The 21,204-nt window shown below is 44.9% G+C and overlaps 1 long non-coding RNA gene across 1 annotated transcript; it reads right to left on the bottom strand.

Annotated features, from left to right (window-relative positions):
* Positions 1–1,584: 1,584 nt before the first annotated feature.
* On the bottom strand, positions 1,585–21,182 carry LOC144300819 (uncharacterized). Its single transcript, XR_013367592.1, has 3 exons — positions 21,044–21,182; positions 19,237–19,364; positions 1,585–2,022 (listed from the first exon to the last, which is right to left on the bottom strand). It is a non-coding gene; the product is annotated as an uncharacterized LOC144300819 (long non-coding RNA).
* Between the last annotated feature and the right edge of the window lie 22 nt (positions 21,183–21,204).

Below are 21,204 nucleotides of genomic sequence, written 5' to 3'. Positions count from 1 at the left end.
TCTTAATGTTGCCTTTCACAATTCCAAATCCCTGGTGCTCTATTAAGAAATAGCCCTTTAACCTTTCCTTGGGTCTCTATTCACCAGCACCCTCCTCAGGTGGACCTGCTTGGCTTTTCTTCTTTTCTGTAATGACGGTTATAGGAAAACTGGAGGATTAGCCATGGTACAGCCACCCTGTGCTGAGCACTGATATCAGGAAGGATCCTGGTCATTTGGTTCCCATCTGCAAGCAATTACAGATGAAAGGGAAGGTAGCGAGAGGAATGCATAACCTCTAGCTCAAATCTCTAACCTTGGGAAATTCTTTCCAAACTCTTATGCAGAGAATAGTCTTTTAGAGTCCTTTGCCTACAACCCATGCACATGTTTCTGGGTTTCCCAAGGAAAAGGAAGCAAAACTCTTCTCACTATCTTTGGATTAGTGCTAGCTCAGAAGTTGGGGGAAAAAAATCAAGTGATAAAATGAACAATGACATTCCTTTCTTATCTTAGATCAGCTTTCCCCCCCATTACAACAGCATTTATATCCATTTGAAAAACAGTAAGACATATGTGTGAAAGGCAAATTATTTATCTGTTCTATAGATTTTTCTTGGTTGTCTTGCAAACTTGGCATTCTCCTATAATAATTCTGGGCCCTACTAGGATCTATTACCCGGATTGGAAACCGCTGTTCTAGAATAACATAAAAAGCATTGATAGCATATATTGAGGATTTCCTAAATACCTGTCACTATGCTAAGTGCTAAGTGCTTTATATACATTCCATTTGAGTCCCATGACAACCTTATAAAATAGATACTTATGTCCATTTTAGAGATGAGAAAACAGGCTTAGAGGAGTAAAATAATCCTCTCAGGCCCACACAGATAGGAAATGGCAGAGTCAGGATGAAGACCCACATATTTCTGATTTCAAACCCATGTTTTTAATTACAGAAATAGAATTTGGCATATATTGCTGTGTATCCTTTGTAACTGGCTTCTTTGAATTTAGCTCTTTGTATCTACTGTAGATCCTAGCATAGAAGAAAAGCTCAATAAATACTTTTTAATTAATTGATTAGTGGTGAGAGTTTTCTAAGAATTTGATTCCTATGATTTTACTACTTATTTCCAAATATAGCGTCATTTTAACTCTCTTGAGTATAGGCCATCAGTGATTTGGATGGTGACTACACTTAACATGGTGAACATTGAGTAATATAGAGAATTGTTGAGTCACTGTTTTGTATACTTGAAACCAATAGAACATTGTATATCAACTATACTTCAATAAAAGAAAAGATCTTGGATGGCCTTGGCTGACAAGTATCATTTTTTAAAATATGAGTATAGTTGACACGCAATGTTACATTAATTTCAGATGTGTTGGCAAGGATGTGGAGAAAAAGGAACCCCAGTACACTGTTGGTAGGAATGCAAATTGGTACAGCCACTGTGGAAAACAGTGTGGAGGTTCCTCAAAAAATTAAAAATAGAAATTCAATATGATCCAATAATCCCACTACTGGATATTTGCCCAAGGAAAACAAAAACACTAATTCAAAAAACATATGTACTCCATGTTTTTATTGAAGCCTTATTTATGATAGCCAAGATAACTCAAGTGTCTCAGTAATAGATGAATGAACAAGTATAATTTTCAGTATTAAATTCCAGATCAAGAATTAATAGATAGATATCAGAGAAGGAACTTAACTTGGAGTCTTGACTCTCAGTTTAATTGGGGGCTTGATGAAGATCATTTTGTTTACAAACCATGAGTCACGAATTCTATTTCCCAAAACATCTGGTTAAGCTTCTTCATCACCACCAGCACAATATCATCATCATCATCATCATCATCATCATCATCATCATTATCATTAGTACATATTTACAGAGATCCTTACGAGGAACTTTTCTAAATTTTAAGTTCAGATAGGTAGAGGTATGATATGGCTCTTGTCCTTGGGGAGCTTCCAATCCAACAGGAAACCATGGAAAGCTTCATTGTGGAATCTCCTTTAGTCTGGGTCTTCAAAGCAAAGTTGTTTAGAGAAAAGGGGGAGCAGAGTTAGAATTTGTACTATTCTAGACAGAGGGAACAATATAAACAAAAGCAAAGAGATGTGGAAGTGCATATTTAAAGAAATACATGTTTAAGGAAGTAAAAGCAGTAGAACGGAGAGTGTGTAAAAGTTGTAACCCATCTGGAATATATTTTATGTGGTGTGAGGTAAGGATTCTTATTTTTTTTCGTATGGGTGATTAATTGTCCCAACACCATTTAGTGAATTGCTAATTCTTTTTCCTACTAATTAATTATAACATCTTTTTCTTATGCCAAATTCCCTCAATTATTTGGGTCTCTTTCTGGAATCTGTTGTTTCATTGTCTTCTTTTTCTATACCTGAGCTGATACTGCATTATTTAAATTCATATAGCTTTGTAATATGTCTTGATATCTGGTAGTACAAGCCCCTCTTTGTTCTTTTTAAAAAATAGTTATGACTATTCTTGCTCATGGGCTCCTCCATATGAATTTTAGAAGTTGCTAATCAAATTCCCTGAAAAATCATAGGGGCCATGAAGAAAATGCCCTGAGACATAGAGGGAATGTAATGGACCAAGAGGCTGGTAAATTAGTTTGAAGGACAATAATGGAGGCTTAGATTTTCAACCCAAGACCAGTAGAGCCCACAGCCCATGTGGGCATTTCCAAAGAAGCTGAGATATCTTCTGGCATCCTGCCATTTCCCTCACAAACACTGTCTGTGATGCCTTGCACATGGAGTGCTTCAGACTGGTCCAGAACAATGATGTCTCTGGAACCCCACATTATGGGCTGAAGAGAGAGCTCAACCTGTGTTGGAAGACCAAAAAAAGACTATCCATTTTGCCTATTCAGAACTCAGAAGTGACCTGAATCTGAAACCTTGAGGCAGCTCCTTTCTCCCTGTCTTGGTCTTTTCACTGCCTCTGCCCCCTTTCACATGCAGCCCTTCCTGGCTGCCATCTGTCACAGTTACAGATGATTGAACAAAGATAAGGAGAGAGAGTCAGCCACCCGTTGTATCTTCCCCCCAGGACTAATGTCAACTTTGGATCAGAAATCATGGAAAGTAACCCTGGCCCTTGGGCGAGGGAAGGGAGCACAAAAGCCCTTTGGACAAGCCTCTGAGGACAGACTGCCCTTTCATCCATACAATTTCATTAGCCACAAGACAGAGACATGTCTGCTGGAAGTGCCTCTCCTCTGCCTACTTCTCTGTTTTCTCTTCTTTGGTGGTTATTTTTCCATTCAACAAGTATTCACTGAATACTTGCTATGTGCCAGGTGCTGGGTAAACAATGTGAACAAAACTAGACTTAGTTTTTGTCTTCATGGAGCTTATAGTCTGGTGGGGGAGGCAGCCATCAGTAAGCCAACAAGCATGCAAATACTTCTTTTCTCCTCTGCCCTCCTGTCCTCCAAGTACAGTTCTTCCTCTGGAAACTTCTGCCAGAGATGGGTAGAGATTAGGTAGGGGTAATACATCCATATAAAGGACTCCACTAAGCATACCAGCCTGGGGGTGATAGAGTGGGAGATTAATGGGTGATTAGAAATGTGTAAGGGGCAGTCTGAAAGGGTCTTGAGAAAATCCTACCTGGGTTCCTACTTTTTCTGACACTTCTAAGTGATTCCCACCTCCATTTTTGGTGGTCAAATCGATGTCCCATGTCTGAATAATACCATCCACTTAACAACATAAATTGTAGGAAGATGGAGGAGTTTTTCTGCTCTATGTGAGGAAGAGGAAAATGGTGAAAAATTTTATATCCAAAGGTGATGGGTAGGAGGACAGAACATTCTGGTAAGGGATCCTGATTTCCAAGAGGTAATTTGCAAAACATCCTCCACTGGAGGGGTTCCTGGTGCTGGTGACAGTGATGTGATGTGTATGATTGAAATTCTGGGCCAACTCTGCAGCCAGACTACTCTGAGAACACAGAATGAAAAAGGGAAAACAGTGGTGTGGCCTTGAACACAAAGCAAGATGGGGCACCCAGGTGGTTCAGTGGTTGAGCATCTGCCTTTGGCTCAAGTCGTGATCCCAGGGTCCTAAGATCAAGTCCTGTATCAGGCTCCCCATGCTTCTCCCTCTGCCTGTGTCTCTCATGAGTGAATTACAAAAGAAAAAAAAAAAAAGAAAGGCAAGGCAAGCCCATGCAGAAGATGGAGGGGGAGAGAGCATTGTCAACCCATGACAAGGAGTACCAGAGGACTCTGACCAGAGCAGAAATTATGAAGAGCTTTGGGCTGATCCCCAGAATCCCAAAGATGGAAGTCTTTTAATACCTGATTATGGTTGCATGAAATCTGTAGAAAAGCAAATAACAAACCAGAAGTGTGGCCTTGGAAAAGTCGTGGGGCACCAGTTTTGCATGTATGAATAAACTGTGGTTGGGAAAGTGGGATGGGGTGCTGAGAGATGGGGTATTTGATTTTGAAGGTTTTTTCCACTGTTAATATCATGTGGTTCTGTTTCTACCTCCATGAAGCAGACACCACATGTCTAGAAATTTGTAGAGGAAAATTTTTGTTTTTATAAGTTTAAGTTTTTGTAAGTTGGGAGTCTATAGGCTCTTTGAAAGCAATAGATAACTTCCTAGCACAGGAACTCGCATCAAGTTTTGTTGGGTGAATGAATGAGGAAAAAAATAAAACGGGAAGTTCCCTATTACCAAGAAGTCTACTTCCAGGTTGGAGACACCAGATCACATACATGAAATAGTTAAAGACGTCTGCTAGACCAATCCATATTTAAGTTTTAAATTATGATTTGACTCCCTGATTCCAGGGAATACTGTGGACAGCTCCATGATGCTGAAAATAGACCTAAAATGAGGTGAATGCACTTTTCAATTCAGTGTTCACCAGCTCATTCATCCCACAAAAAATCATTGAGGGCCTGTTGCATGCAGGCAGTATCCAGGTACAATAAGGAAGAAGAAAGTCTTTGAGTGTTTTAAAGTTGAAAATAACCTTAGAGGTAATGACAAAAACTATTACGACAAAGATTTCCAAGAAAACAGGAAAAGAAATACAAAAGAAAGACCACTTCACTAGAAAGATGACTTCAGAAAGATTTGGAAACTTTATATAACAGGTATGTTTTATTGAGTGTCTACTATAAGCCAGGCTGTATATATACATTCTTTCTAAATAGTCTTATAAAAGTCCAGAGAGGGTATGGTCCCAAATAACACGACTTATAAATAGGAGCAGGATCAAGGCTCATGTCTGTTTCCTTCTAAAGCCTAGAGTCTTTATAAACCCTCATGATCCTCTCTTAAGGCCACCATTAGAGGAAGGAACATTCTAGTCTATACACAGTTTATGTGAGCTCATGAAAGAAAGACAATTTCCTCAGTTTCCCTTTTTCCTCCAAGTGTCTCCTTGCCATCTTGGTCATGTGACCACTAACTGGTAGTGAGGGAGAGCAGAGAGACTCCAGAACTGTTTGAGATGTATGAGGTGTATTAGGCAGAAATCTTTCAGTAAGATAATAGTTTCCACAACTCAAACAAGCCCAATCAAAATGATAGGTAGTTAGCACAGAAGATTAGAAGTTGAGGTATAGATCCAGCTTCAGATGCTGAATCTTGGGAGAGAGGAGGTGGAGAGAGGAGAGAATGAGGGATGTCATCTTGACTCTGCCCCCTTCCTCCAGCTCTCATTCTCTGCTTTGCTTTATTCTGGAGACAGGCTCTTTATCACGTGATGACAAGATGGCTGCCAGGAATCATACCCTCTCTGATGTGCAACACCAGCAGAAAAGTATCTTCTCTCTCCCAGATTTCATGCATTGATCACAGATAAGATTCTGATTGGCCCTGCTTAGGTCATATTCACATACCCTGACAGATCAACCCAAGTCTGATGGTTTTACTTGTTTGGGGGAGAAGGGCACAGAAATGAGGATGATGGATCAATTGGCATCACCCAAAGTAATGAAGGACCCTCCTAAAGAAACAGAAAAAAAAAAAACATGATGAAGAATCAGATTGGACAAAGAAAAGTATAGTAGAAATACACAGTCCCAGGCAGTCAGGTCAGGGGTTCCCTAGATGATCTTAACTTCTGAGAGGGAAGGGGGGAGGCTGTGGGAAGCAGGGCTCAGGAAAGGTGAGAAATCCCTGTTTAGTAGGCTCTTTAGGACTAAAAAACAGTTCTGGTCCTGATTTTACCTGCAGAGCTCACCTTTATAAGGCAGAAGATCAAGCCTGTCCACAAAATCTATGACCTCTGTCTTGATACAATTCTCTGCAGTTTACCAAAGACTATCTTACCACCTTCTTCTGAGAGCCTCATAACAACTTGGGCAGGTAGTAAGGGCAGATATTACTTCCCTATTTTACAGGTCAAGAAACTGAGGCTCTGAGATGCTAAGGGACCTGCCCAAGGTCATTCAGTTAAGTTGCAGAGCTGTGACTACCAACTAGCTCTCCAGCATACAGAATTAATTGTCTATGAAAAAAACTCCAACTCAAACAGGATTGGTAAGTGATGAGGAGAAATCTCATTGGTCAGACAAAAAGCTGCAGAGGGAACAGATCTGCCAGTTGGAAAGGCAAAAACAGGAAGCTTGGCCCGGTTGCCCAAGAAAAGAACAAAGAAATAGCCAGAATTTATAGGTGTGAGAAGAGAAAAATCAAAGGAAGAAATGAGATGCGACCTGCAAAACACATAAAAGGAAATAGAAAAACATTCTTTAAAATACACTAGGAACAAGAGAAAGATAAGGGGAAATGTTTCTTCCTAATAGATGATGAGGGAATGCTGATAATAGATGGCACCAGAAATGCATCGGTTTTCAATGCTTTATTTCTCGGGTAGCCAGAACAAACTGCATACAGACAAAAAGGCAAGGAAAACAAGTGGAGAATGGAAGGTAAAGGGAAAAAATTCAAGATCTGGGATCACCAGTGACAGGGAAGGCTGGAGGCACCCTAGATGTCATCTGGCCTCACCTCTCACTTGATTGACCATTAAACTGAATATCAGTCATGGGGACTGAGATGCCCAAGGCCACTCAGTTAGTATAAGAAGAGCCAGGCCTGGTGCCTGGTTCAGTGTGGTTTTCTGGCACCCTTGGGAGATGGAGAGAAGAGAAGAGACAATGAGGGATAAGCCAAGACATGTAATATGTAGTACAGGAATTAGTCAAATGCACAATAACCTTGGTGGAATATGGGTGAAGGTCAGTACTTGGGGAGGATCAGGGATCCAAGGTAAGGAGGAATGTGCCTTGACCAGGGATCAAGTCTTGCTCTTGCTCTGGCCTCCAGGCTTCTGCCAGTCTTTCTTTTTTTTTTTAGGGTCTCAAATTGCTAGATGCCCACAGATCAAGTAAGTGTCTCTAGATTACTGGCTGTTGTCTGGTGCTTGGATGCCGCTTGCCTTGCTTTTTCTCTTAAATTTGCCACAATAATGCTGCCTAACCACCCCAGTTTTCAGAAGCTTAAACAGTGCAGTTTTTTTTCTTTCTTTTTCTTTTTTTAGTTTGCTGTGGGTCACTGTTCAGCTAGGAAGTTTTCCTGTAATAGTTGCATTCTTCCACATTCGTGGAGTGGTTGGCTGCTGTTGGCTGATCTTGGATGATTTGGATGACTGAAATGTTTGTAATGACTCAGCTCTCGATCAAGTGTCCATCAGGCTAGCCCAAACATACTCTCATGGTATAGCAGAAGTGCATGGCCAATGAGCCCAGTCGTACAGGGAATGGATGCACAGAATCACCTTTTAAGTTTCTGCTCACAAGCATGTTTGCTAATGTTTTGTTGATTAAAGCAAATCACATGGACAAGTCCAGAGTCAAGGTGGGCAGGACTATAGAATTACAGGGTAGAGAGTATACAGGGTAGCTCCATTACCTGGAGCTATTTGCACAGCCAGTCTATACCAGGCCTCTGTTCCCAAGGTCTTTAGCTCTACTGCCTTACTTTACTTCCCACCATCTTGGTCCTGCTTAATGAGCTGCTTATCTGGCTCCCGACCCTCATCATCAGGAGCTCTATGGTGCCTAGGGTCCCACAGCCCACTTGCTAGTGGGACAATAAGCTGATTCTCACACGCTTGTCCTGCCCAGGTAGATGTTTGGATATCCCTAGCTACACTGAACTTGCCTTTCCTAGGACTGTGATGAAGACACTGCCCACTCAGAACCTGTTTACTGTGCCAGAGTCTCAGAAGCAGTGTTCTATCAAAGGTCTTCCAAACTGGAAACCCCTAACCCATAGGAATTTATCAGCTGGCATTTACTTTCAAGTCCCTCCTACCTGTGAACATATGTCAAGAAGAAGCCAGGTAGATCCTCTGCAGCCTTTATTCCGGGTCCACAACACCCTGGACTCTGTTCTCTGAGAGGAGGTTAGGGGCTAAATTCTGTCCCCCTTCCCAAATTCATTGTTGAAGTCCTCTAATGTAATTGTATTTGGAGACAGAATCTTTAAAGAGGTCACTAAGTTAAAATGAGGTTATTAGGATGGATCCTAATCCAATTGGCTGTTGTACTTACAAGAAGAGAAAGTTCAGGCATAGGCATGTGTGAGCATAGAGGAAAAACCGTATGAAGACACAGGGAAAAGATGGCCATCCACAAGCCAAGCCAAGGAGGAAAGCCTCAGAAGAAACCAACCCTGCTGACATCTTCATCTCAGACTTCTGGCTCCAGGACTATGAGAAAATAGATTTCTGTTGTTTAAGCTACCCATTTGGTGATACTTTGTCTTGGCAGCCAGAGCAGATGAATGCAGAGGGAAAGGCCCAGTCTTGGATGTTTGACTAAAGATATCAGATGCTGAGTGGTAGTCCTCCCTTTGGCACTGTAGCTCCAGATCCCAAGACAGAAAATACTTGGCCAAGATACCAATCTTATGTGAATGGATGGTTTGCATTCTGAAGACTGGGTATGTCCTGACCTCCCTACTTGATAAGCCCTGGGGCAGAACTTACCAACTAGAGGACGGATCCTGGTTGCTGAGCTCTGCTTCTCCAGATAAAGCTAAGGTTCCCTCAGTTCCAGCTCCTTACCTTGTCTCACCTGGCCTTGCATCCTCTTTTATTCCTATCCTCATCTTCATCAAGCCAGAAAAGTGGTTCATCATCTCCTGGCCTGAGATCCTATTGCCCAGAGATGGGGTTTTGATTTTCATGAATTTTGAATGTCAAAGCCCATTCTCTTCTATCACCCTCAACAGTACATACTAATTGATCTTTCTTCTGAAAGAAAAACATTAATGCCCCTATGATTTAATAAAGGAGAGAAAGTGTGTTTCATTATAAGGCAATAAATAAGGTTCCATGTTAAATTCTAAGGCAGGAGGATTACTTGTCAAAGCAAGTTTTTTTTTTGGGGGGGGTGTTAAAACACAGTTTAGGTTGGTGAATGGGACAGGCTGGTGACTAGGGGATGAGCCAGGTAACCACTGCACTGCCAGGGAGGACAGTGTCTTGGGGTGAGAGTCAGAAGATCCAGCTCTGAACCTGGTTGGTCAGGCCCTGCACTTAGTGGGTCTAGTGCTGTGTGCCACTTTGCCAGGTGTTGGGGATACAGGGCTGGATATGGTGAACATGGACCCTGCCCTCATGGGGCGTTCACTCTCTCTCAGCATGACACTAGGCAGTTAATTCGCAACTGAGCATTGGTCTCCCCATCTCTAAAATGAGGAGATTGGACCATGATTTCTAACATTCTTTTCTGCTCTAGCATTCCACTGGAGCTGTCCTTGGATGGAAGGTGTTGAGGACTATGTCACGAAAGTGGTGACTCTAAAGATGAGAGAGGAGGAGGGATAAATTTGAAAACATTTCCAAGAATGAACTAACTCTTTGGATATGGGGAAGGAGTGAATCTGAAGAGGCAAAAATGCCTGAGGTTTTTAACCTGAAGGTTGCCATCTACAAGGAAAATGGAAATTGGGAAAAGGACAAAGATGAATGCTGGCCCAAACTGATTATTTCCTGGTAATGATACAAATGGGTCAAAACGGTTTTTTTCCAAAAATGAAAAGGTGTGTGTAGAGGTGGGGAGGTACTCTGAGGCTGTATATGTATATGGATGAAAAAGACCTAGGGGTCCTAGTAGAAAGCAGTGTTGCAGTAGAAAATAGTTCCTAACTATGGTGGTGTGATGACAGATGGGAATTTCACACGCACGGGCCATTCTGCATGTGTGTTGGAGGCCTCGTGGCTGGAGAGGCAAACTGCCAGGTCATCGCTCCATCCCTGGGAGACTGTGAACCTGAGGCGATGTCCTTCTTAACACTACAATTTTTCATCTTCTTAAGGAGCTGAGGGCCTGGTAAAGCAGCCAGTCCATAAGTGTCCACCATTTAGGCAACTCAACATACATTATCGTAGTACCTTCCAGGCAACAAGCTAGGTGCCAGGGGTGCAGAGATGAATAAGGTTCCTGTTTACAATTAGGGGTGGGGTGAGGAGAGAGACACACGACGGAGTCTGATGCAGGCAGTCTGTGACTTGTGCTTAAAACAGGGTTGTGGGCAAAGTGCTGGTGATTGATTCTGATGGCTGAGTTCTGAGAAGGCTTCGGAAGAGGGGGCATTTGAGCTGGGCCTTATGTGCACTCTATATTGGAAGAGGTTAGCTAAATGTAGGGACTTACAGAAGCATCATCTGTGGACTCTGGCAGGAAGAGAAGGGTGGAGGGGTAGCAAGGGGAATGAAAAACATTCTGGACGGAGGATGTGAGCAAGTTTTGAGGGGGTTTGAGGTTTCCTAAGATGACCCTGCATGTCAGAGTGCCCACACAGGACAGAACCAGATACACCAATTTAATTCAAAATGAAGTGGAGTCACCATCCAGAAGATGGGAGAAGCTACTTTGGTAAGAGGGGGAGAGTCAATAACAGGGGAGGGAGGGAAGAGGCAGTTACAAGCAGGCAGGGGGAAGTGGGAGGTTTCAGACTATGCTGCTCTTTCTAAAAGGTGAAACAGGCCAATGCCGCAAAGGCGTGGAGGCTCTGGAGCCTGAGGGGCAGTGCACTGATGAGCTGCTTGGTCAGTGAAGCAAGGCAAGGAGCTGGGATGTCAGCTGAAAAGATCCTTGGGGTCGGGAGGAGGAGGGAGGCAGCAGGTGGCCTGGGAATTCTTAGCTCCTACCCGAGCTGCCTAGCCTGAGCCTGGGGCTGGAGGTGAGGGGGGCCACAAGCTTGCCAGGATCTGCACAGAGGGGGTTGTGGACCAGCTGGAGGCCTCCGAGCAGCAGGGGAAGTGATCAGACTATAACATACACAGCAGAGCTTCTGAGGCGGTGGGGCCAACCAGGTGCAGCCTGCTTACCTGCCAGGTATCGTAGACAGGGAACAGGTGTGAGCCCAGACCCCCGGTCCGCTCTCACTGGCATCCTTCCTTGGAGTCTGCCTGCCTTTCCCACCTCCCTTCTTCCCTTGCACCCTTTCTATCACCTCCTTTCCTTTCAACAAAAATTTATTAAGCATTTATTATATTTGTACCAGGCGTTTTTCTGCACAGAGACTAAGAGAGCTTTTTAAAAACGAAAAACTCAGGCTGGGTTATAGTTAACACCGGCCTGGCTCCCCGCCCAGAGTCCGTGAGACCCTGTCTGCGCCCTCACAGGCTGGGGGGATAAATCTTGCTGGCTGCTCTCCTCCTCTGCCCACCCCCCAATCGAGGGCATGCCAAAGGGAATTTGAGGTAGGGCTCTCAGGTTCTTGGGCAGTGTCTCCCCCCACACAAACCTATCTTTCTCTCAGCCATAATCACCTTCCTGATGTCAACCTTAACTTCTTTCTCCCAGTCTGCTTTTCTGTAGTTCCTGGCCTCCTCACACGGTTCTGAGAGAAAGCTGGAGGGTTCAGTTGGGAGGGAAGGTTGGCAATAGTGGCTGCCACTTACAACAACCACTCATCATCAGGCATTGAATTCGACATGTAACTTCATTGAAACCTCCCAACAGCTCATTAAAGGTGACATGATTCCCTCCATTTTTCAGATGAGCAAACCGAGGCTTAGGTTAAGTCGACTTTTCCAAGATCACACATCTGCTGTGTGGAAGAACCCATATTCCATTGCAGGCCTACCTGATTTTGAACCCACCCCTGAGAATAAACTCTTTTAACTGACTCCCTATTGCCTTTGAACAAAGCCTCGTGGGTGGTTTCTCACCTGGGGTGAGAGACAGATGGTCCTTTCCCTCCAGGCCCATCTCCCCTCCCCTGTGAATCCAGTCACCTTCAGTTCCAGCACCATCCACATGCTTAACACATCCAGTATTGCTGTATGGCCTATGGGGGGGGGGGGGTGTCATTTCGCCAGCAGCTTTTCAAAGCAAGGGGAGCAAAGGTAATTTGGCAGCAAAAAAGACAGAGCTCAGACACATAGAACACCCGAGGACAAGGGCAAGGGAGGGAGTTGGTTTCATTTTTCAATCCTGGTGACTTTATTGGCAGGACAAGGTAACCAAGCGTTGCCAAAGCGAGTTCATCAACCGCCTGCGCTTTCCTCTCCGGCAGGAGCTGAAGTTCCCATCCCGATCCAAGCTGGGCGGTGTCCCAGGGGCAGCTGCTAGCTCTAGCCATGAGTCTGTCTGCCACCTCTCCTCCCTCCAAAGCCCCCACTTGCCCTCCTCGATAATCCAGTGCTGATGACTGTGATGTGGACAGCAAGCTAGCGCGGTGCTCATTCACTGGACTCCTCTCAGCTCCACGTTAGTACTGGAGCCCTGTTCCAACAGTGCTCTGGGGCCCCTGAAAGGCCTGGACTGCCTCTGAAAGGCTGCTCCCCATCTCTTTGCTTGGTTTCAAGTTTTCATCTGTCTGCTTAGCTGGCTTTGGACTCCAAGCCCCAGCTCTCGCCCAAACATGTAGACTCTACATTACCTGGGAGGGAAACAGTCGACCTCTATCTAAGATATGGAGAAGCCAAGGCCCAAAGAGGTTAGGTCTTGAATAAGAGGACATAGCTATGCAGTATAGATGCCAAGGTTCAAGCCCTGAGGAGCTACTATACTATACTATGCTGTCTCCATCCTGGCAGGGGCCTCCTGGGAGGCAGTGTTTGAACTGGACCATGAAGTACAAGCAAGATTTTGAGAGAGGGTATGTGAAGAGCATAAAGGACACCACATGGTAAGCGGGACAGACAGGGCTGGGATATCATGTGCAGCCCCACTTCGATGACCTGCTCTGTCATGCTAATGACTTTGAACCTCATTATAGACATGGCCAATGGGGAGCCACTGGGATTTGGAGGTAGAGAATGAGATCATCTAATGTGGGTTTTAAGGTCAGTGGGGTTTCTGGGGGAAATATCAATACTTCTTGGAAATATTTGAACACCAGCCCTTGGAGAATCAGATGAAAGAATTAAAGTTGAATCTAGGGAGAATATCTTTGGAACTGAGGTGAGTCTGAGGTCAACAGGAGAGGAGGCATTAGAGGACTTGTGTGTCCTAAGTGGCACTCAAGGCTGGCTCTGGGGGATGTGGTTCTTGCCTGGGCCAAGGCGAGATGTGTAGGGGCTGCCTCACTGGGCACAGAGAGAGGATGGGTTCATGGGGTTCCCATCAGCTTAAAGATCAAGGACCAGGACTTAAAGAAAGAGCCATGAGAGATGAGAAACATTTCTTTCAGGCCTCAGGACCCACAAGGGCAGGGGCGCAGGGGCCCATGAATTTGGAGAAAGGTCCAGGGCTCCAGGAGTGGTGTGGAGTGGACTCTGGAACTTTCTCCAAGAGCATAGAGCCTAGTCTCTCATGATCTTTCAGGGCCGAGAGGGAGAAGCTCTGTCTTTCAACATGAGATCTCTTGAAGGAGGAGGCTCAGCAGATCCCAGGGTTCCAGCCCTTTGTAAAAGGATTGGCTGAGTTCCCCAGCTCAGGACTATACCCCTGGGATCAGGCTCCTGGGGTTCAGTTAGACAACCACTCAAAAGCAGGCAGGTTCTCAGCTGGGGAGCTAGAGGCAATTTCAGAGGCTAGAGGCATGCCTGCCTCCTTCCCACCCCACTCACCTATTACCTGTCTCCTGTCTTACTATGCTCCAGCCACACTGGCCTCCTTTCCTTTAATTCCCTGCTATCCTCCCTAAGTGGGGTGGTAGTGGGGGGTGGGGGTGTGTGTTCATGCAGTCTACCCCACCTGTCCCTTTCCCCTAATCATCCCTACTTGTCCTTTGGTCCTTTGGGTCTTAGCTCAGACCCACTTCGTTAGAAGAGACTTGCCTGACTCCCACACTAGAGGTAGGCCCGATTCCTGGATCTCATAGCTCCCTGTACATCTTTACCATAGAATCCTCTTGTGGTTTGCAATTCATAGGCTTATGTGTGTATGTGATTTTGTTCATGTCTGCCTCCTCCACTAGACTGTCAGCTTCCTGGGAGCAGCTGCTGTACCTGGCACATTGTGGGCACTCAGGGGTAAAGCTCTCTGGGCAGCATTTCCTGCCACTGTACCAAATGGGACATGAGACTGCCCTGTGCCATCATATTAGCCATGGATTTAGGAGTCTGGCAAGGCCAGGGGCTCAGGCACAGGTGAGCTGGCAAGACCACCAACAGCCCCTGGTGAGGCATGAAGATCCCTCAGGAGGTTCTGCATCCACTTTAGGGCATTCTAGTGCATCTACTCAACCATTTAAGAGACTGATTCTTCTTAAGCATATTTCTGCTGTGGTTGTCCTCCATCCAACCCAAGTTTCTATTTTCTTCTATAATGTCATCCAGTAAGAATGCTAGAAGATGTTGTGATTATTGTGATTTTTCAAGCAACTCTAGAGTCTTCCTTTAATTTGATATAAAAACCTATGAGGGGAGCACCTCGGTGGCTCAGTTGGTTAAGCATCTGACTCTTGATTTCTGCTCAGGTCATGATCTCAGGGTCGTGAAATTGACCCCTGAGTTGGTCTGCTCTTTGGCTGTGGAACCTGCTTAAGATTCTCTCTCTCCCTCTGCACGCCCCCCCCCCACATACTCTCTTTCTCTAGCAAAACAAAACAAAACAAAACAAAACAAAATAAAACAAAACAAAAAATCCTAGGAAGCAGCAGGGCAGATATTCTCTTCCTCTTCTGTCCTCATTCAACAGGAAGGGAGGAAAGGAGACCCAGAGAGCAATAGGACCTGCCATGGTCACAGATTCTGTAACCTTGCTTTCCTCACTTCTGGGGCAGAGCCCTGTTCCTTATGTTCTTGATGCCTTCACTGGAAGCCGTCATCATCGGCACATACTTCTCCCTTACTCGCAGGACCTCTCTTTGATGGATCACTTTTTCTTTGGGTTCAGGGCAGCTGTTGCTTGGCAGAAGAGTGAGAAGCACGGAGAGGGATATTCCATTTGGAGTCTCTGGTCCACCCCAGTAAACTCACATCTTGGAGCGTTCCCTTTGTGCCAGGCACAGTACTGGGGCTGCCATCCCTGTTACTCTTCAATAGTCCTTTGAGATGGGGCCAGTGTTGAAAACCTATTTTGAAGATGAGGAAACTGAGGCTCAGACAGTATGACTTGCCCAAAGTCACACTGTTGGCAGTACAGCTAGGACCCAACTCCCTGTCCACTTGACTCCAAAGCCCATGGGCTTTCTACAGCCTCAGGTTACTCCCCATTGCCACATTCCCTGGGAGGAACCCAAGAGAAAGGCAGTGCACATGCTGGATAATGGTTGTCTTTTAACTGAGGCAAGAGTCATCAGCTCCAAGAGATGTGACTCAGCCCTCTCAATGGGTTTGTAGATGAATGAAGAGGATTCTTCCCCAGTCTGTTCCTTGACTCTTTCCTGACAGGGCAGGATGTACCCAGAGACCAGAAAGTTTATTTAGAAGTTCAAGCCTGTCTTCCCCCAAAAGAGATACGAGTAAGTGATGGGGCATTTGTCAAAGGTAAAAAACAGGACAGAAGTCAGTGGCAAGCAGGGAGAGGAAGGAGTCAAGGGGATGGTGGACAACGGAGAAAGACAGAATGACTCAGGAAGAGGGATGGGTGCCCTGGGGGAGGGGTTGGGGACAGGACTGGATTGGCGAGCTGCAATTTGTGAAGTTTACAGATAAATCTTGGTCCTTTCAGCAAAGCTTATCTGTAATGGGCTCGGCTTGCTGAGGCCTCGTCTCCTGTAGACATAAATCATTTTCTAATTTATAACATGAATAATTGATTTTGCCTCTGTAGCCTCAACAATAAATCTCCCGATCACACATGCATAAGAAAATAATAATAATGAAAGCGATCAGGATATGCTGCCATCGATTAACTGTGAGAGGGGCCACTTGACTCGCAATTCATGTTTTAAGTATTCCAGGTGGCATCACGCCCGCAAGCCACTCCTGCCCCTTGCCCCCTGGACTCTGCCTGTCATTAGCGGGGAGTGGAGAAGAAAGGGGAGAAAAGCCAGGGCTGGCCATGGCCAGCCACAGTTGGGATCAATTCATATGTTTCCTTGTGGTTATCATTCATTCAATGAGCAGCTAGTTACTGAGCATTTCTCACCTGGAAGGTCTTGGGGTAGATGTTATCGGGGGCAAAGCAAGACCTACTATTTGGCTTCCAGGAACTTTTGATCCGGCTAACAGGCAAAGCTTAGAACACCCAGTTTGGGGGTGAGGAGGGAGTGAAGGGGAAAGAGGCTTTCACTGGTGTGGTGTGGACACTTCCAGGCTGGGAACCCTGGAGCCCTCAGACTCCTCCCTCTCCCTCCCCACCAGGTCTCCCAGATCAGGGGTCTCCGCAGGGCCCTGGAATGCATCCCCTCCTCTCCATTCCTCCACTATGGCCTCTGTCATCTGTTTCCTGGCAATGACCTCCTAAATGGCAGCCCGTAACCTTCTCGCGTCCCTCCCCCCTCTATCCTCCTGGAAGCAGAGTGATCTTAAAAATGGCAGGTGGGCTTTTCTACAGACCCTTGGGTTCAAATTTCCCTCTGCCACACTCACCCCTCTCCTTTCCAGCTTTGTCTATCAGGATTCCTCCCCACTCTGAGCTTGAGTCATGTTCAACTTTTTAAAAACTTCCAAATGTGTCCTGTTCTTTTCAGTCTCAGAGACCTTTTATGTGAGTTCCCTCTGCCTGGTATACTTCATCCCCACCACTGCCCCTCCGGTTCCCACCCTCTAGGTGTCAGCCAGAACGTCACAACTGTCCCTGATGTGTACTTCTGCCACACTGGGACTTCTTCAAAGCACGGGTCACACTGTCAATCTCCTGCTTGGTATTTTCCCTTTCTGTTGATGATAAAGCCCAGGAGGCCAAGATCCATATTTCCTTTGTTTGACACTGTTTCCTCAGGACCTAGTCTAGTGTCCGGCACATAATAGGTGCTCAATGATGCTTGTTGAATGATTAGGTAAATGGTTGTCCTGCCTCCAGTATATTTTCTGTCTGGATCTTCTTACATAGAACTTTTTAAATTTTTTTTTTTATTTTTTTATTTTTTTAATAAACACCATTGCCAGATTCTTCTTCTTTTCAAAAATGTTGTCAGTAGTTGTCAGTGCCTATGTATGAAGTCCAACATCCTACCCTGGGCCTGACAGTGGCTCCCAAGTTCCCTCAGTGGGTTCTCTGCTCACTTACTGAAATCCTCATCCTTCAAGACTTGGCTCAGCTGCTAACTCTACCATAGAACTTGTTTCCTTCCTTAAAACCCTCTGATGGTGCTCCTGAGCTGCTGAATGTAAGGGGAGGCATTGCAGAGTTTCCAGTGGAAAATGTGGCCAGATTTGGGTTTAGGTTGATTGTTCCTGAAGTGTCATGGGAGATAGAACTGAGGGGGATGGGAGGGGAGGGAGGCTGGCCTTTCACTGTGAACAGAATCCTAGCCCAGCACCTCAGGTCCAGGGAGCCAGGGACTCGCTCAGGGCTTCCCAGTGATTCACCACCAGGCTTAAATTTATACCCACTTGATGCCAAGGCTGCTGCCATTTTATCCACTCAGTCATACAGCTGATCTGGCCCCTGGGACTGTGGTTTCCCAGCTCCCTGGATCCCTGGCCTGAATCCCAGGGTCTCCCTTACAATGGAATCTAAAAATAAAAGCCGCTTTTATAATGTAAGTGAAGAGGCAAAGGACCCAGGCAGGGTTTGAACAGACAGAAGTGATGCCTGCAGGGCTCTCTGGGGACACGGAGACTGACCCAGAGGCTCTGAGTGCAAGAGGAGCAGAGGCCAGGCCTTCTGGCAGGAGACAAAGTGTCCCTGATGGCACGTGGAAGGCCTGACTTTCCTTCCCTCACCCACTCATAACCTACACCTTTCCTGGCTCTGAGCCCATGCTTTGCCCAGTGCTCTGTCCTTATCCCCAGGGAGGGCTTGCATAGCCATCAGAGCAACACAGAAGCATCAGAGAGAGCTAAGGTGCCATTGAACCAAAGCCACACAGTGAAGAGGATGGGGGTGCAGTGGGGGTGAGAGAGGGCAGGGGAAAGGACATGGCCCTGCATATTGAAGTGACTGACCACTACCTTGAACAACACACGGCTCTTTCTAATGACAGTCTCTGGATCTTACTGCTTCCACCCAAAGGGTACTGAAAATGCCCTAGATAAGCGCCCATGCCAGGAAGATTGTGCCACACAGTCCTTAGACCATTCCAGTTCTGAGAGTGGGATCCTAGATGAGTTGCCTTCCTGAACCATAGTTTTCTCATATGAGCAATGATAATTTAAAAAAACAGTAGGGTTTTAATTTTTTAAAACTGAGGTATAACTCACATGCAATAAATCACATAAATCTTAAGTGTATAGCTTGGTGGATTTTTATACTTGTGTGCACCTGTGCAACCATCACCCAGGTCAAGATACAAAGCATTGCCAGCACCCCACAGGACTCCTTCAATCTCCTTCCTAGCCAGTAGCACCCACCCACTTCATCTCTTCTCTACCAAGGGTAATCCCTCTTTCCGATTTCTTTTTTTTTTTTTTTTTTTAAAGATTTTATTTATTTATTCATGATAGTCACAGAGAGAGAGAGAGGCAGAGACACAGGCAGAGGGAGAAGCAGGCTCCATGCACCGGGAGCCCGATGTGGGATTCGATCCCGGGTCTCCAGGATCGTGCCCTGGGCCAAAGGCAGGCGCCAAACCGCTGCGCCACCCAGGGATCCCCCTCTTTCCGATTTCTATAATTATAGATTAGGTGGGTGTACTTTTAAATTTATATAATAATATAAATAATAATTTATACAATATATATTATTAAATGAAATAGATTGTATCAAAGCACCTAGTATTGTACCTGGCATATAGGAGATTCTCCGCGAACATCCAAGGAGGCATAAGGGAATTTGAATCAGAAAGACCTGACTTTATAACCAGTTTCATACTTTGTCAGCTTCATGATATGCTGAGCCTTGATCTTCCCTTCTGGAAAAAGGGATAGTAATAATTCCTCTCTCATGGGGTGGTCATAGGCATTAAATGACATAAAGAAAGTATAGTATCTGAACAGTAAGTGCCAATAAATGTCTGCTCTGTGCATCTTCCAACTATGTTGATGCAGCCAACACCCTAGGCTTTGTTCTAGAGAGCTAGTTACTCTGCTATATTCCAGTGGTTTTCAAATTGCATTTCCTAGAGCCTCAGGATTCTGCAGTCATGAATCATAGGCTGAGGGAAAGGGTGAGAACAGGAGAAGGAGAGAGCTTAGTGGATGGGATTTGAGTTTCCTGCTCCAGGTCAACCAGAGCAGCTATGTTGTCATCATTTGACGAGTGGAAGAGATGGTATTTGTCAAAAGGGTTCTACTTCTAAACAGAGTTTGAAAACCTTAATTCTATTCTGTAACCATAGAGTGTTGCCCAACATGCCAGCCAGATGTTGCATAAAGGGGAGAACAAATGAGAACATATCCATGCTAATTGGTTAGACCTTCCTGAAAACCTCTCCGGACAAATGCCCTTACACTTCAGTGCAAGGACACCGTAAAATGCAACCAGAAATGAATGAAGCAGTTTCTTTTTTTTCCCCTCAAGAATAAATCCCTTTTGAGGGACATCTGTATTTCTATGTATTTTATTAATTGTAACACAGGAATAAAATAATATTTTAAAAGAAAATCTTTCATGATTTCATCACTTTAATACAGCAACTATGAAGCCCATTAAAAAAAAAAAAAAGCCACAGTGCATGTCTGCTGTTTTTGTCTGCCAAGAAAGTACTTGTCCCTCTCCTGGTATCAGCATCTCATTTTTCTTCTGTGGAGTCCCCACTTCCCTACTCTTGATCCATGTGGGATAAATCTGGTTTCAAGAAAACACATTTGGCCCAGGCGTGGTCACTCAGGGAATTCCATCCCTTGGGCCAGGTGATTGTTTAGAGAAGGGCATCACACAAGCCAGGCCAATGAGAGTCTATCCTGGGACTTATTTTAAGGAACTGCCAGGAAAGTGAGGCCTTCTTTTCCATTGGATTTTAAGATTAAACAGCTAGGACTACCATATTTGGAAGGCTTGCTTAAGAGTAAAAAGAACACAGGAAAAGAACTGAGAAATCAAGAAAGACCATGTCCTGAATACATAATTTCAGCCCCTGGATGCAGCCATGCCTGAAAGAGAACCCAACTGTGGATGTTTCAATCCCTGAGACAATAAATTATTTTTCCCTTAAAAAGGACTTCTTTCACCTGCCACCAAACAAGCTTCTGTTTAATAAGCCAGTATATCAAAACTTAATCATGTAAGTTCATTTCCCTTCAAAACTGTCACCTTGGGAAGCAACACTTATTCCAAAGAATGTTTTAGAACTCCTCACTGAGTTCTAAAAAAAACCTCCATTAGTACCAATTTAACAATCAAGTCATCTCCTTACTTTATATCATTGCGAGAATAATATTCTCTTTGATCACCAGACTTAATTCTGATCAATCATATCCAAACTCCAACCTGCCCTCAGAGGGAGCAGACGTACTAATAAGGGTGCCAACTGAGCATGGGTTGCATATACATCTTTGAATCACTGTTTTGCTTTTCAAGGTGAATGAGAGAAAATTAATTTGCTTAGATGATTGTAATATGAAATATCAACCTCATTATCTTTGGTCGTACCTCAAAAATAATAGCAGCGCATGTTCTCTTGGCCTCTTTTGCTCAGAGAACCATATGGACTCCATCTCCCCCGGTCCTGAGGAGAGGACTCATAGTCCCATTTCTCAAATAAGAAAATCGAGGCAAACTTAAGTTCAGAATAAAGCTTCTTTTGTGAGTCT

This window comes from Canis aureus, chromosome 29 (genome assembly GCF_053574225.1).
Source record: "Canis aureus isolate CA01 chromosome 29, VMU_Caureus_v.1.0, whole genome shotgun sequence".
Taxonomy (NCBI): Eukaryota; Metazoa; Chordata; class Mammalia; order Carnivora; family Canidae; genus Canis; species Canis aureus.
The sequence above is the reverse complement of the archived record's forward strand: the minus strand, read 5'-3'. Positions and strand labels throughout refer to the sequence as shown.